General features: G+C 33.6%; 1 long non-coding RNA gene across 1 annotated transcript; it reads right to left on the reverse strand.

Moving 5' to 3' along the window:
- Window positions 1–14,051: 14,051 nt before the first annotated feature.
- LOC107760777 (uncharacterized) lies at window positions 14,052–15,998 on the reverse strand. Its single transcript, XR_001642464.2, has 2 exons — window positions 15,423–15,998; window positions 14,052–14,841 (listed from the first exon to the last, which is right to left on the reverse strand). It is a non-coding gene; the product is annotated as an uncharacterized LOC107760777 (long non-coding RNA).
- Between the last annotated feature and the right edge of the window lie 966 nt (window positions 15,999–16,964).

Consider the following 16,964-nt stretch of genomic DNA (forward strand, 5'->3'; position numbering starts at 1 on the left):
TTCGGATTCAATATTCATTTCAAATGCAATTTCCTTAGTAGAAATCATAACAATTGCAAATCCTTCTTCTCTGTGTTTGTTAAAGTAAGAAATCAAACATTTTCATTTCATATAACTTTTTTTAAAACTTATATATAGTCTATTAGGTGTAACAAAAAATAGGCCCCCCTCAAAACTAGGGCCTAAAGGAGTTGTTTTAGGGATTTTTTCATTCCTATACATTATTTGAAATCTTATTACGAAAAATGTCCATGTTTTGGTATTTACCCGACCTAAATACATTTTAGTTACAAAATATAACAATCCACCTTAAAAGGCTCCAAATCCATTATTTGTACCTTCAATCAAGAGATTTAGTTACATTTTTTTCCTGTTTTCTCTCCTCTCTCCCCTCTTCTCTCCATATTGAACTTATATTTAGGGATTTAGAGAATCTAATCTCTCAGATCTCAACTGATGTATATAGCTTGAGTTGAAAATTCGAATTCAATTGTGCCTTATCTGCAACTTCCACAATGAATTCGCCCTAAAGTTCTTGAACAGTTAATTATAAATGACTCAATTTATAATACGCATGGAGGACTTGCGTTGACAAGTATGAAGGTGCACATACTTTTCAAATAGGCTTGATATTTACAAATTGAATAAAAATGAGAAAAAAGTATTACGCCTAGACAAAGAAGAGAACATTTATTTGTTTCTTCTTTTTTCTCTCACGCCATTGAAATGCATTAGCTTAATACTCTTTTGGACCCTATGAAGTTGACAACTTCAAGATGTATAGAAAATTAGTTGATGATTGATGGTCTCATGAGTCATGACATGATTGCTTTCACATCGTCTTTGATATATCGGTATTTGAATGGAAAACCCAACTCCTTGGACCTCGATGGAACCACCTTCTGCCCATCCAATACCTGAAATACACATTACTAGGCATTTGGACAATAATTGGTTGAAGTTAATGGAAAAAATAAAAGCATAAAAGTATAATATATATACATAATAATTATATATTGTACAACTTATATACAACTTATCTACAACTTTCGTACATTTTTTCTATCCAATTATATACAACTACAATATCATACCACTTAAATACAATTTTTATATAAATTTTATACAATATGTCTTTTGTATATTTTATATCTCATTTATACATAGTAAAAATAAATTTCATACAACTAATTATATATTATAAAACTTATCTACAACTTTCATACATTATTTCTATCCAGTTATATACAACTACAATACCATACCACTTAACTACAAATTTTATACAATATATCTTTTTTATATTTTGTATCTCATTTATACATAGTAAAAATAAATTTCATACAGCTAATTATATATTATACAACTTATCTACAATTTTCATACATTATTTCTACCCAGTTATATACAACTACAATATCATACAACTTAAATATAATTTTTATACAATATTGTTCAACTTTCATATAATATTTAAATAAAAATATATATATAAACAACAGAATATAATTTTTCTACAATTTTACTACAACTTTACTACAATTTCGTAAGTTTACTATAATTTCGTAAGTATAATGTGTGTCATGTCTTCTTCTTCTTCTCACTACTAAAAATCTGCTAAAAATCGACCAAATATTTTCGACCAACGTTGGTCGGTCAAAAAAAGCGACCAAAAACCGTCCAGCTTGGACGGAAACTGGAAAAAAAAATTATATTTTTTTAAAACTAAATACCGACCAACGTTGGTCGGTAAATTGGTCAACGAATTGACCCAGCTGGACAGACAAGAAAATTTTGGATTACCGACCAACGTTGGTCGGTAATCTGGACCCAATTTTTTAAATTTTAATAATTATTTTATTATTTAAAATATTTTATAATATTTAAGAATTTATATTTAAAATTACCGATCAACGTTGGTCGGTTAATGCAGGGGAAGCATTTACTGACCAACTTTGGTCGGTAATTATTATTTTCTGCAAAATAACCGACCAAAGTTGGTCGGTTATTACGTCAACATTGGTCAAACTTTCAAATTACTTTTATATTTACTATCTAAATAATATAAATGTAATTCGTTAACACTTTTGTAATACAAATAATGAATACACTAACATATACTATATATAACATACTATTTGTAAATTGATTCATCGACTTATAACTTACTTAGATATACACACACACACACACAAACATATACTATAACAAGCTATATATATAGTTAAAGTATTACAATGAAGTGTGTGTGTGTGTGCGACAGGTTGGGATTTTGGGTCGTGACAATAGTCGTATATATATATAAGAACACGAAGCGCTAGGACCACAAGGTCGGGTTCTTTTAGGGATAGACTTGTGAAGATCCTAATTAGTATATATAATTTATCATCAAATATATCTATTTGTAAATTGATTCATCGACTTATAACTTACTTAGATGCATCGATGAATATTAAAAACAAAACATTTGACCTATATCGATTAATAATAAAAACAAAACGTCTCGACTTATATCGATTAATCTATGTCATGCATTATTAGTGATGAATGAATGAAAAATAGAAGAATTAATACTAAACATCTTTGACATATATATATATATATATATGGATCACAAATTATATATATATATATATATATATATATATATATGGATCACAAATTAAATAAACGAAAGAAGTTATTAGTATTAAGTAAACGAGTTAAATTAATAGGTCAAACATGGTCAAACTTTAACAAGCTATATATATACACACTAACATATACTATAACAAGCTATATATATAGTTAAAGTATTACAGTGAAGTGTGTTTGTATGTGTGTGTATATATATATATAGGTATAGCCGTATATATATATAAGAACACGAAGCGCTAGGACCACAGGGTCGGGTTCTTTTAGGGATAGACTTAGGAAGATACTAATTAGTATATATACTTTATCATCAAATATATCTATTTATAAATTGATTCATCGACTTATAACTTACTCAGATGTATCGATGAATATTAATCAATGATTCATCAAAATGTCTCGACCTATATATCGATTAATATATGTCATGCATTATTAGTGATGAACGAATGAAAAAAGAAGTTATTAGCATCAATTACAATATAGTGTATGTGTGTGTGTGAGAAATTACTCACGTACTTAATTATAACTTAGAAAATTTACTTAGATAGATGCTATTATAATTTATTAAAATTAAATAGTTAATATAATTAGTTATAAAGATTATGCTTATAGTTTATAATTATTTATAATAATTGTATAGTTAAATAAAATAAATACTTGTAGTTTATAATATTTTTTTATAGTTTATAATATTTTAAGGAAAAAAACACAAAAAAAACCTTGGTCGGTAATTCTGAAATCAGAATTTATAGTCAACACTTAAGGTACCGACTAAAATTACCGACCAACTTTGGTCGGTAATTCTGAAATCAGAATTGAAAAATGGAAGAACCCCCATTTCTCTCTTATCTTCCCCTCTCCTTCTCTATTTCCCTCACATAAATCTCATTATCCACCCCACGTCGCCACCGCCCAGCCCTCGCCGTCGCCGCTGCCACTGCCACTACCGCCCCTCTCCTTCTCCATCTCCTAAAAATTCTAAGTTTGAATTACAACCCATTTATTTATTATTTCTAGGTTTTGTTAATTAGTGATGAATTAGTTTCAATTGATTAGTGTTTCAATTATTTGAACATTGCATTTTATTGAGGATTAGGATTTAGGTCTTGTTTTAATTAGTTTTGTTAATTAGTTTTATTAACTAATTAGTTTTGTTAATTAGTCAATTAGTTATGAATTAGTTTTAATTGATGAGTGTTTCAATTTTGAGTTTGTATTGTCTTGAATAGTTTAGTTAGAATTGAATTATTAACTTTGTATTGTCTTGAATAGTTTAGTTAGAATTGAATTATTAACTTTGTATTGTCTTGAATAGTTTAGTTAGAATCTAAGGTTTACGATTTGTTCTTGTGAATCGAACTTTTAGGGTATGGGTTGAATTTCTTTAGTTTAGTTAGTTTATGTTTAAACTCGTAGGATATGAATTGAAATTTTAGTTTTTAGGATTTGTTCTTGTGAATTGAACTTTTAGGATATGAATTGAACTTTTAGGATATGAATTGAATTTTTAAGATATGAATTGGACCTTTTGGATATGAATTGAACTTTTAAGATATAAATTGGTGAAATTAGAAAAAAATAATTATCTTGAATTAACTAAAAAGATATAATTAATTTATAAATGTAGAATAAATTAATTTGTTCTTGTGAATCGAACTTTTAGGGTATGGGTTGAATTTCTTTAGTTTAGTTCGTTTATGTTTAAACACGTAGGATATGAATTGAAATTTTAGTTTTTAGGATTTGTTCTTGTGAATTGAACTTTTAGGATATGAATTGAACTTTTAAGATATGAATTGGACCTTTTGGATATGAATTGAACTTTTAGGATATAAATTGGTGTAATTAGGAAAAAATAATTATCTTGAATTAACTAAAAAAGATATAATTAATTTATAATTGTAGAATAAATTAATTTGTTCTTGTTTTATTTGTATAGATGGAACATCGTACTTGGATGTACAATAGAAATTATCCTAATCGGCGGGGATTGCGGGAGGATTTTGTAGAAGGGGTTGATGACTTTATTAGACATGCAATGTCACTTCCACCATACCAAAGTGAAGGAGTAATTAGGTGCCCTTGTGTCAGGTGCGATTGTATGAAGTTTAAAAAATCGGAGGAAGTTAAGCTTCATCTTTATAGGAAGGGATTTATAGAGAATTACTTTGTGTGGACTAATCATGGAGAGATCGATGGTAGCCGTGGGATATTTCATAATATGGTTGTTGGTGAAAGTAGTAGGTCGGTGGAGAATACAAATCTTGATTCTAGAATTCAGGATATGGTTGCGAATGCTTTTGGGATGCACTTCGGGGGTGAGCCCAATGAAAATGTTGAACAAACTCCTAATGATGACGCAAAATATTTTTATGAACAGTTAGAGGAAGCTAGTCGTCCACTACGTGAAGGAAGTCTGCACTCTGAGCTGTCTGTTGCAGTTAGATTACTAAGTATCAAATCTGATTGAAATATTTCTCAAGCAGCCATGGACTATTTCATTGACCTTATGAGTGAACTAGTTGACCCTAATATCAACTTACCTGGTGATTTCTATAAGGCAAAGAGATTGGTTTCTAAGTTAGAATTTTCGTCAATGAGAATTGATTGTTGTGAAAATGGTTGCATGTTATATTATAAAGATGATGCAACTTTAGACAGTTGTAAATTTTGCGAAAAGCCTCATTTCAAGAGGCTTTCCAGCGGGAATATGGTCGTTGTCAAGGCGATGCATTATTTACCTCTTATACCTAGGTTAAAGAGGTTATATGCGTCGATGAGTTCTGCTCCTCATATGAGATGGCACTTTAAAAATAGAAGACCACCTAGTGTTATGTGTCATCCTTCAGATGGAGAAACTTGGAAGCACTTTGATAGGACATATCCAGATTTTGCTAGTGAACCAAGGAACATTCGGTTAGGTCTGTGTGTGGATGGCTTCACGTCTTTTTCTATATCTGCGACACCATATTCATGTTGGCATGTCTTTCTTACACCTTATAATCTACCACATGAGTTGTGTATGACTAGTCCATATATATTCTTAAATTGTATTATCCCCGGTCCACGTAATCCAAAAAGTTTGATTGATGTATATTTGCAACCTTTGATTGATGAGCTAAAACAATTGTGGTATGATGGTGTTGAAACATATGACATATCAACCAAGCAGAATTTCAATTTGCATGCTAATTTAATGTGGACTATTAACGATTTTTCTACGTATAGAATGTTGTCTAGGTGGATGACTACTGGGAAGCTAGCTTGTCCTTACTGCATGGAAAATAGTAAAGCGTTCACTTTGAAATATGACTGAAAGCAATCATGGTTTGATTGTCACCGTCAATTCTTGCCTGATGATCATGAGTTTAGAAGGATGAAAAATGCATTCAAAAAGAATAAAGTGGAATATGATTTTCTACCTCTGATACTTTCAGGTGAGGAAATTTGGGAGAGGGTCCAGAACTTCAGTAAAGTTACTGAGGCTCCACCATATAGATTCCCCAGATATGGTGTTAATCATAATTGGACGAAATAGAGTATATTTTGGGAGTTGCCTTATTGGAAGGATAATCTTCTCCGACACAACCTTGATGTCATACATATTGAGAAGAATTATTTTGACAATTTGTTCAACACAGTGATGGATGTTAAAGGTAAGACAAAAGATAACCCGAAGGCTAGAATGGACTTACAAGAATATTGCAGGCGGCCTGAATTATACTTACAGACAGCAAACAATGGTAAGGTGTTCAAGCCCAAAGCAAGTTACACATTCACTTTGGAGGAAAGACGGCAAATTTGTGATTGGGTTACGAAATTGAAGATGCCTAAGGGTTATGCGTCGAATATTGAAAAAAACGTAGATATGGAGGTAGGGAAGTTGAGCCATTTGAAAAGTCATGACTGCCATGTTTTCATGGAGACCTTAGTGCCTATTGCATTTTGTGGTTTGCCTGAAAGAATCTGGAAACCCATCACAGAGATTACTTTATTTTTCAAAGACTTGTGTTCTACCACATTAAGGGAAGAAAACCCACTTCGGATGGACCAGAACATTCGTGTAATTTCTAGTAAGATGGAAAAAATATTCCCATGTGGTTTCTTTGATGTGATGGAATACCTTCCAATACACCTTGTACACGAGGCACGACTTGGAGGGCATGTTCAATGCACATGGATGTATCCCTTTGAGAGGTAATATTATAAGTTTGATGTAATATTCTATTTTATTTAAATGTTCTTGGATAACATGACATTATGTAGGACAATTGGCAAATGCAAACAATTTGTTAAGCAGAGGAATAAGATTGAAGGATCTATATGTGAAGCCTATCTTGCAAAGGAAACTGCACATTTTTGTTCTTATTATTTTGAGAGTAACGTGCCATGTTCTAGGAATAGGCCCAATAGGCACACGGTCGAATGTGTGAATGATCCATTATATCCACCAATGTCCATATTCAATCAACCAGGCCGATGTTCTAAGGATGTTAGAAAGAGAAGTTTGAGTGATATGGAGTACAAGTCAGCTACACTTCATGTGTTGCTAAATTGTCCCGAAGTTGTACCATTTCTCAAGTAAGTATTGATTTATTAGTTATCAAAATGTAAAATTTACTGTGACTACATATTGATGCAACTACTAAAAATATTTGATGTGTCACAGTCACTTCGTGGGTCAATTTGGCCATGATATTGTATATACGAGATTTGATACATGGTTCAAACAATTTGTAAGTTTATCCTTATAATATTCTAACACTATGTAGGTAAATAGATTTGATATGTGGTTCAAACAGTTTGTAAGTATATATATACGTAGTGAATGTATAAAAATTGATTCATAAGTTGTGCTAACTTATGAATTTTTTTAACACTATGTAGGTAAATAATCCAAATAATGGTGTAAATCAATTTTTAAAAGATATATCTTGGGGACCTGGGCTTCAGGTCACAAAAATGTCTAAGTACATAGTGAATGGTTATAAGTTTCATACAGAGGATTGCTCTAAAAATAAACAACAGCGGGGTGTGGATTCAAGGTGGTGATGGCAACCAAGTTGAAAATATTGATTATTATGGTGTGGTCAAAGAAATATTACAACTAGAATATATAGGTTGGCCATATAAGAAATTGATACTCTTTAGATGCAAGTGGTTTGACCCAAATCCAACAAGAGGTACAAGAGTACACCACCAATACAACATAATTGAGGTTAATCATACGAGGGAGAAATGATCGCTATGATCCTTTCATAATTGCACATAACATTAGGCAAGTGTATTATGCTCCTTATCCATTGCGACGGAATAAGTCCGATTGGTGGGTTGTAATAAAAACTAAGCTTGTAGGTAGGGTGGAAGTCGAGAATGTGTTAGATGTTGCATATCAAAATGATATTTTCAATGTTCACCAAATAGTGGACGATCAGTTAGAAAATAATTTGGAACATCCTGAATGCATATTGGAAGAAGTTAATATAAATGAAGCAACAATTATAGAAAATGAGGACGAAGAATCAACTGATGAAGCTCAAACAAGTGAGGACGAAGAATTCTCGGACGAGGAACAATACGTCGATGAGGATTAAAAGGTTGGTTTTTTAAAGCACTCTCATTTTATAGCTAGTTTCTTATATGTTTCAATCTAAATGTGTATTATATTATGCAGATGGCAGGCAAGGGTCAAGGTAAAAATGACCCTACTAGTTCTTGGGGTCAAGAAAAGGGTAGGAAGGGAAATAGGAGGATAGAAAATAATAGTCCCTCTTGTCCACCCTTTTCAGAGATGCCTATGTCTTATCCTCCACCACACGGCTATACTGAGCTTCCACAGCATCACGAGATGTACACCTTCATTCATACACCAGGTCTTCCATCACAGGGCCATAGGACTATACGTCCGACATACAGTCCAGCTGCCTCACAGCCATCTGCATCGCAACCATCTACATCACATCCACATGGATCACATCCCTACATATTACAGCCACATGGATCGCATCCATCCATGCCACAGCCACTCGGGTCACAGCCATCAGTATCACATCCACTTGGGTCGCATCCAGCTATGTCGCAGTCACAGGGATCGCAACCATCTTCATCATCGACTCCATCTATTACAGGCCTTCACCTGCGAGGCAGTAGCTCTGACCCGCCTACACCGTCTTCACATGCCTCTGATACACATGCTTCAGATGGTGATGACGAGGTAGTGCATTATGATCGATATGGCAGGATCATCATAGTCCCTGAGGGTGATGGGTAAGTGGTATTCATTATTTTTGCGTCTATTGATTTGTAACATTTTTACTAAGATATTAATGTATTTTTATTGTTAAATTGCAGGTTCAGGCCGGGTAATAAGACTACGAAGATAATCACCAATGCCATCAGAAAGCTTTATGATGGCCCTTATGTAACTTGGACTGATTGCCCATTCTCACTGAAGGAGCAAATTTTCAATCAATTTAAGATATAAATGTTCTTTTAAACAGTTTAATAATTTATATTTATGATGTTTTCATCTAATATTTAACTTTTGAAATACAGAGAAAGTGTGTATGGGAAGACCGCTATAGCGCGAAAGTGGCTGCAAATTTTCATCATAAAGCTCGCAAGAGATTGGCGGATGCTTTCTCGGATGCTAGAAAGAAGAACAAGAGGCCTGGTTGGTTACTTGAGAATTTGTGGAATGATTTGCAAAGGCAATGGCTTACCGCGGAGTTCTTAGAGAGGAGCGAAAAAGGAAAGAAAGCTCGTGCATCCGAGAAGGGAGGCTCCTTGCACACTGGAGGTGCGATCAGCCTAGGGACAATAAAAAGAAGATTGGTACGTAATTGCTTAAATTATTTTACTTTTCTAAGTATATCTATTCTGTTTATTAACTAAATTAATTTATTTTCAGGAAAAGAAGTATGGGCGTCCAATGAGTCATGATGAGTTATTCAAGGAGACGCATATTGTGAAGAAAAAGAAAGAGGGGGATCAAGATAGGTGGGTCGAGGACTAGGCCTCGACTGCATATGTTAGCTTTCAATTTTCTTTAAGTATTATAATTTACTTTTATAAAAAATTAAAAATACTGATTTAATTTAAAATAATATAGGGTCGCTACCAAAGTAACATGGAGGAATTCATCCGTAGTCATCCAGCTGGTGAATCGGGTGAGCCAACCCAGCCTTCGGATGAGGAAGCTGAAAGAATATGGTTGGAGTCTGTTGGCGATCCAAAATAGGGGAAGGTATACGGGTTTCCTACTAAAAACTCCCATCGCTATAAGTGTGGAATGCGAGGAATAGGGACTTCCTCGCAAGGCGAGCAACTTAATAGGGAGAGCCTCTCCGCTATGCGGGAGACAGTGACAAAGCTCACATCCGAGCTAGAAGCAGCCAAGGAAAGAGAAAGGCTTAGAGATGCTCAATTCTTTGGCATACAAGCTCAGATCAGAACTCTCCTATCTAGTGAAGCTTTTCCGTTTTTCCGATCTCGTGAGTCATCTCCAGAGGGTCGACCTCCCCGTGATCGTTCCTCCCGTCCTCCCCGTGATCGTTCTTTCCGTCCTCCACAAGACCGTTCTCTATACCGTCTTGTAAATGAAAGTTCATCAGACGGTAATGATGATATTGTAGAAAACACCCCTTGACTTTTATATACTTTGAACTAGACAAATAGAACCAGTTTTGAACTAGTTGTAATTAGTTTTAACTTGGTTTTGGATTTTTATGTTCAATTGAACTTTAATTTATTAGTTTTAAAGTATTTATTGAATGTTTTGGTTGTTGTTGTGTTGCTGATGTTGTTGTTGTTATTAGGTATATTGGTATGCTGGCAGGTGGTGTAGCTGCCAAAACAGGCATTTTATGCCAAAATTAAACCCAAAAAAAATGACCAAAGTTGGTCGGTTTTTAATAAAAAAAATTATTCCAAAATACCGACCAAAGTTGGTCGGTTAATGAATATTGAATTCCCAGAATTCAACATTACCGACCAACTTTGGTCGGTATTTTGCCTGCACTGTTGAGGTTACCGACCATAGTTGGTCGGTAATGTTTAATTTTAATTATTTTAAAAAATATATTTTTTCAATTACCGACCAAAGTTGGTCGGTTTTTTTAAATTTTAATAATTAATAAAAAAAATATAATTTAGTTAAACCGACCAACTTTGATCGGTAAAATTAAATTAATAAAATATGTTTCCGACCAAAGTTGGTCGATAAGTACTTAAACTTGTCAGATGGTCGTTTTAAGCTACCGACCAAAGTTGGTCGGTAATTCCAACCAACTTTGGTCGGTAAGTCATTCCGACCATCAAAACACCGTCCACACCCTAATGATCGCATTTTGGTCGGTAATTGGTCATAACCGACCAACTTTGGTCGGGTTTTTTGGTCGGTTTTTAGCAAATTTCTAGTAGTGTCTTCTTCTTCTTCTTCTTCTTCGAGTTTCAATCTGAAATTCAGCCAAAATCAAGTCTAATCTTCACCAAAACACCCTCAAAATTGAGATATAAACTCCAAATAATATTTCTAATTATTTACAACAACACTCAATCCAAACAAATAATGGTTTTTGAAAACCCAAATTCAAATTCAAAGTTTTAAAGCTTTTTAATGGCTGTCAATGGTGGAGAGTCACAACTTCAAAATTTATTGATTAATTGACAATTTCAATTTGAATACTAATTGTGCAACATTACTGGAATTTGAACACCAATTGTGCAACACCTTAGCTCTACATTACTGGAATTTCAATAAGCATGGAATTGCTGCTCTCTATTCCTTTGCTCTACATTACTGGAATTAGGGACTGAAAGATAGAGAGAGACGTAGAGAGAGAGAGAGAGAGAGAGAGAGAGAGAGAGAGAGAGAGAGAGAGAGAGAGAGAGAGAGAGAGAGAGAGAGAGACGGAGAGAGAAAGCGCAGGAGGGGGAGAGAATAAGGATGAGAAATAATCGATTCCTAATATAAAAGGAATATTCATTTAATTCCTAAAGTGTATATAATTGATAAATTTGTATATAGGATGTAATTAAATTAAAACTTGAGTAGGGAGGGTAATAAAATTTAATAGTGTATATGAAGTTTTATTTGCTTTAGGGAATGGCCACCTAATTATAACCCACAAGGAGTTAATTAGTTGGGATGACATGGTACCTATCCTTAACCAATGATCTCGAATGCGAGCTTTGTGTATGTAGAGACCGAATGGAGAGCCTTTACTCTTTTATTAAGTCTTTCAGTACAAATTCAGATTAGCCAGATTAATGCGCTTTAAATGCGTAATGTTTAAAGAAAAACACTAGCTTTAGAAATTGGTTCTATTTACTCGTCTCTCCTATAGTTTACCAGAAAACTAATCAAACTACTTGAATATATTAATGTCTGGCATGCAGTCTGATCCACTGAAATGAGCAAAACAGTAAGTCCCATCAAACTAACAGCTAGCACCTTTACAAAGAATATCAATCTTATCAAATTTGTCTAATAACCATATCTTATCATATAGATATAGTATGTACTAGGAAAAATATTAACATAACACTTGGAATAATTACTTTCATTTAAAAAATTGCATCATATAATTATGTATATATGAAAGTGATAAATGAAAAGGAATAACTTTTAAAAATTATATCATATCTCTAGCGTTTTCTCCTCTTTACCTCAGCCAAAAAGAAACAAAGAAATAAATTAGTAAGCAAAATAGATGAGAATAAGATTGAATAAAGATTTTTTCGAGAAATTGAAGTTCTACTTATCCACTACTACTACTTGATAATGTGCCGATAGATTTTTCAACTTACGTAATCAAAAGAATCAAGTAAATAAAGATAGTCTGAAAGTGAAAGCATGATAGTCCCATTTTGCAAAGTGAAATCCACATCAACCAAACAATATGATTGACTCTATTAAGTTGCGTAACCAATGCAATTGATAGAGAAATCATTCTCACCATGAGAATGGACAATGACACTATTGGCTCCAACCGAGAAATCTTTTCTCAATCAAGATATTAAGTGGTGTTGCGATAGACCAGTGAACTACTTATGGTGGTCCACTTATCTAGGGCTGCTTAATTTCTCGATTGCTATAAACATTTCCAACCCAATTTTACATGACGTCTCAGCTCGATTCACCACTAGAAATTCGGCAAAAACCGATCAAGGTCGACCGACCAAAAAACCGATCAAAATTGGTCGGTTTTTCAAAATATTTTTTTTTTTTTTTACGAAACCGACCAACTTTGGTCGGTTTTCTTTAGCGCAAAAATGCGGAAAACTATTTTTGAGTCCCGCGAAATTTATGTTTCAAGAAACCGACCAACTTTGGTCGGTTCAATTAAAATAAATAAAAATTAATATTAAAAAAACGACCAAAATTGGTCGGTTAATTCGGCGGGTTATTTAAAAAAACCGACCAACTTTGGTCGGTAATTTTACTTTTTAATAAAACCGACCAACTTTGGTCGGTTATTTTCGTGCGAAAATACAATTAAAGAGTATAAATCAAATAAAAGACAGTCTTAAAATAAAATGTACCAATGGTCTAGTGGTAGAATAGTATCCTGCCACAGTACAGACCCCGGTTCGATTCCCAGATGGTGAATCTTTTTATTACATAATTAAAATACCGACCAACTTTGGTCGGTTTTTTTTGCAATATTTTTTTTTGAATTTAATTGACCGTCCGACCAACTTTGGTCGGTATTCCTTTCCGACCATAAAAATACCGCCCACACGTAAATGGTCGCGTTTTGATCGGTTTTTGGCCATTACCGACCAACGTTGGTCGATTTTTTTGATCGGTTTTTACCGGATTTCTAGTAGTGATTTGACTACAGTGAATCATTGTTTTAGATTATCTTATGTTAGTACGTAACGTAGACGAAACTATGACCAAAATTATTAGCATTTCTCAATGTAGTTTACTTGACAGGAAGATATCCCTACTAGTATACATATTAGAGTTCTAGCTAGTACATCCATTATATGATGCCCACAAGTGTCTTATGGCAATGCAAACATTACTCTCACTACTCCCTTCATTATATTTTGCTATGTTATGTTGCTCCTAAGATTACACGTCTAAGATACAAATAGTAAATCGAGATACCCCTTCTATGACAAATTTGAACCTTCCATCAATTTTTGTGCCATTAGTAAGTCTAGTCTTTCCGGCAATTGCAATGGCTTCTTTATTTCTTCATGTTTAAAAAAATAAAATTATTTAGATTCGCCGGAACTCAGAACCCTTGCTTACAAGTTGAATCTTAATTAATCTCACAAGTAAGACCCACTTATATACCCTTGTTGTCATAATTATGCACCACTTATACACTAGAGGGGGTGAATAATATATCGATCGATCAAAATTTTCTATCATAATTTTACGTTTTTCTCATAATGTGGTTCTTAAACTGGTTCCTGTAATTCCTGCAACAAATAAATGCAAAAAGAAGACATAAATTTTACATTAAAAAATCTCCTTGCTCAAGGGAGTAAAATCACAACCCAACTCTAGGATTTTTCTCACAAATTTCACTAACAACAACGAGCAGTTTCAAGTTATAAAATACATTTATAACCTAATAGACTAAATCTAGTCACTCAACACCCTGCAATCAAACTGATTGTAGCTACTTACTCCAAACTAATTTCTCAGTCTAGAACAAAAATTGTCACTCAAGAGTTCTTATAAATAGCTTCTAATATAAGCAGAGAAAACCCCTATTACAAAATCAAGACAAACGAACTAAACTTGAATCAATGATCTCTCGAACTGTGTTCTTTAATTTATTTTGCTCTTGGTTCTCGAAAGTTGCTGCTCACAAGAAGGATGTCTCAGTTGTGTGTGTAGGTGCACAACCTTTGCAAAAATAAACTCGTACTATATATATAAATACATAATAGACGGCTATGAATAGAAGAGTGTTCACCAAGTTGCACCAAATCTCCTAACCCCAGCAAATAAAAGAAGTGAAAATATTTTCCTTCGATCTTCCAAAAACGTAAAATATACTTTCATAAGTACTTCCACAAATCTTGGCCTAAACTCAACTTATAAAGCTCTGCCAAGATTTTCTGATGTTATCATGTGGTTGCCAAGCATAGTATAAATAGATCCTTGTCGGACGCAAAAGTGAATCCCCTTCTCGCTAGGACTCTTAGTTGTATAGGAACTACCAGTAGACCCAAGGTCTGAGATTCAGCAGGTGACATTTGTTGATCATTAAAACTAGATTTCTAATAAATTTTTCCTTTTAAAGATGATAAAGTAATGACACGAAACACCCCTTCAGCATATCAAAATCTGCAATTCATTTGCATTCACTTTCATGCACACTTTCACCTTTTGGCATCATTGAAAAGATGAAATAAGGTTAATTGTCAGTTCATATTTGGCCTTGTTCAGTCCTCTTGAATTATTTTATTTCGTTCAACTTGGTTGTATAAGTTTTCCTTGATCAATTTTAATTTATTTTCAAGGGACTCTTAAATATTATGGATCTCACCTTTTTCCTTTAAATGGTGCTTCTTTTAAATTGTCATTTTCAAATTTGAATGCTTCAATTTCATATTTTAAATAAAAGCATGTTTCTTAAGATTTTGTTTTTCCCTTTTTAGTTCAGACGTGCTGAACTCAATTTTGTGGCGTACAAACTTAACAGTTGAAAAATTATTGAATAATTTTTCTTTGTTAACACCCAATCTTTCAATCTGATTAATTAAAGAGAGCACCATGGCAGATAATCGTTTCTTAGAAAAAAGATGAAGATTACCTTTAACACTAGGGATATTTATCTCCTTGTTTCCAGCTTCATATTCAAAGTAACTCATGGCCATCGTGGACACAACATCTTTAGTATTAATCTTTTCAGAATCCGTATTTATCAAGACCATTAGTGACATGTCTGAGTGAGTTTCTTCATGCATTGCGAGCAGTCTTTCTTGGATGTCATTAGCAGGATTGCATATAGAAATCCTATTTATCTCTCCAAGACTAAGAAAATTACAACTTAGCCTCAATATTTTTCTCCAACATCATCTTGTCATCAGCATTTAATTCCTCTTTCACTTTGGCAACTTTCTTTTCTTTGTTATCAATCTTTTCTTGCATAAAAGGTCCCTGAGTCACAATCATCCATTGGTCAAAGTCCTCAACTAATAGAAAGGTTTTTATTTTATCCTTCCACCTGTTGCGGAAGCCAAATGTATATAGTGTGAATGAGTCACAACTACTATACCAAAAATTATGACAACCACTAAATAATAAACAAGACAATAAGACAACAATAAAAGAACACCAGAATTTACGAGGTTCGGCCAATTTTGCCTACTTCCTCGTACACAATCAATATTTTATTCTACTCCAAAATTACAAGTGAAATAATACTAAAGAGAGAAGATACAAATGCCTTAAGAAGATAAAAAAAGGCAAATGAGAGGTATGTTTAAATCCTAAACATTAGGCCTCCTTTTATAGGGTGAAATTCCCATTCAAAATTGTCATCCACCGATGTGGGACTTTTGACAATTTCAACAAATCTCCACCTTGGCAAAATTCCACATCTTCAATTTTCTCTCAATAACAAATTTTGGTTGTGTCTTCATCTTCAATCTTTAGTGTTCAACAATGTTGATCAAATCCAAACAATGTTGAAACTTGACCGCAGTCACCACTTTTATCAGCATATCAGCAGGGTTCTCCGTAGTATGAATTTTCTTCACCGTGACTCCACCTTCTTCTATGATTTCTCGTACAAAATGATACCGAACATCAATGTGCTTCGTCCTTGCATGATAAACTTGGTTCTTCGCTAATTGAATAGCACTTTGACTATCACAAAAAATTGTAATATTTTTTTGTTCAATACCAAGCTCCTTTAGCAACCCCTGAAGCCAAATTGCCTCCTTCACAGCCTCTGTAATAGTCATGTACTCTGCCTCTGTTGTAGACAAAGCAACTGTTGACTGCAAAGTAGACTTCCAACTAACTGGTGCCTTTGCAAAAGTAAACACATAACCAGTAGTTGACCTTCGTTTGTCCAGATCACCCGCAAAATCTGAGTCACAATATCCAACTACAGACCGATTTCCTTCCTGCTCAAAAACTAACCCAACATCTTCAGTACTATGAATATACCGTAGAATCCATTTCACAGCTTGCCAATGCTCCTTTCCTGGATTATGAATATATCTGCTAATAACTCCAACGGCTTGTGAAATGTCAGGTCTCGTACAAACCATTGCATGCATCAAGCTACCAATAGCATTTGCGTATGGTACCCTTGACATATACTCATGTTCAGTTTCATCCTTTG

This window comes from Nicotiana tabacum, chromosome 23 (assembly GCF_000715075.1).
Source record: "Nicotiana tabacum cultivar K326 chromosome 23, ASM71507v2, whole genome shotgun sequence".
Lineage (NCBI taxonomy): Eukaryota > Viridiplantae > Streptophyta > Magnoliopsida > Solanales > Solanaceae > Nicotiana > Nicotiana tabacum.